Genomic DNA, 1098 nt, shown 5'->3' with positions numbered 1-1098 from the left:
TATCATAGGGCTCCGTGTCATTTAAAAGTTCAGGAACTTTAGTGATGTAAGTCGCCTTATCTAATAGAACTATTTTTCCTTCTTTGTCCGATTTTCTTAATCTGACTAATGCATTTGGAATCTATTCGAGAGCGAATTTTTTGTTGTTGTTTTGCTCCAAGACATTAACCAAAATACCTTTGACACATCCGTCTTTTTTGTCATAGTTGTTTTTTGCAAAATGTGTATCAAAAGCAACTAAGAAATTAAGGTTACTCTCGGGACCTGGTTTTAGAGCGAATGAAATGCCAAGATTTATTAAGACCGTCAGTTCTTCTGCGGTGAGGGGATGGTTAGAGAGGTTCAGCACATCATTGGTAAGCCAAGATTATTCCATACGCTGTTCCTTATTAGTATTCGTAATTTGTTGCGTAGATTTCTGGAGTGGGATTCACCGTTTTCAATAGCACCTGATAGCACAAAATAGGAAAGATATCTGTACATACCATCATTACCTTTGTGGCATTTGCTTATATATATATATATATATATATATATATATATATATATATATATATATATATTATATATATATTATATATCTATATATATATATTATATCTATATATATATATTATATATCTATATATATATATATATATATATATATATATATATATATATATATATATATATATATATATATATATATATATAATATATATATATAATCATACCAGGTCAAAATGACACTCGTTTAAACAATTGGAGAGAACTCCTATCTTGGAAACGTGATCTACCTTTCATGGTTCCATTTGAGTGTCACCGTCTGAAGCTAGCTGAAAATCAAATATCAAACTCTAGGCTAATTCAAATTCCCGATCTACAAAACTATAACCTTTATTTTCCCATTTGGCTAACATAGAGATATAAGGAAAATAAGTATTAAATAAAGTCCCAAAGAAAACTCATCTAAACACTGTTACTCTTTCAACAAAACATCTTGTATATAAGTTTCTCTTTTCCCCCATATGTCCGACTACTACTTAAGTCCTTAACAATACTTGTCATAATTAAGTCAAGAGAATTTAGTATTAAGTGGCGACGTCAGAATCCATC

This window comes from Macrobrachium nipponense, chromosome 3, assembly GCF_015104395.2.
Source record: "Macrobrachium nipponense isolate FS-2020 chromosome 3, ASM1510439v2, whole genome shotgun sequence".
Lineage (NCBI taxonomy): Eukaryota > Metazoa > Arthropoda > Malacostraca > Decapoda > Palaemonidae > Macrobrachium > Macrobrachium nipponense.
The sequence above is the reverse complement of the archived record's forward strand: the minus strand, read 5'-3'. Positions refer to the sequence as shown.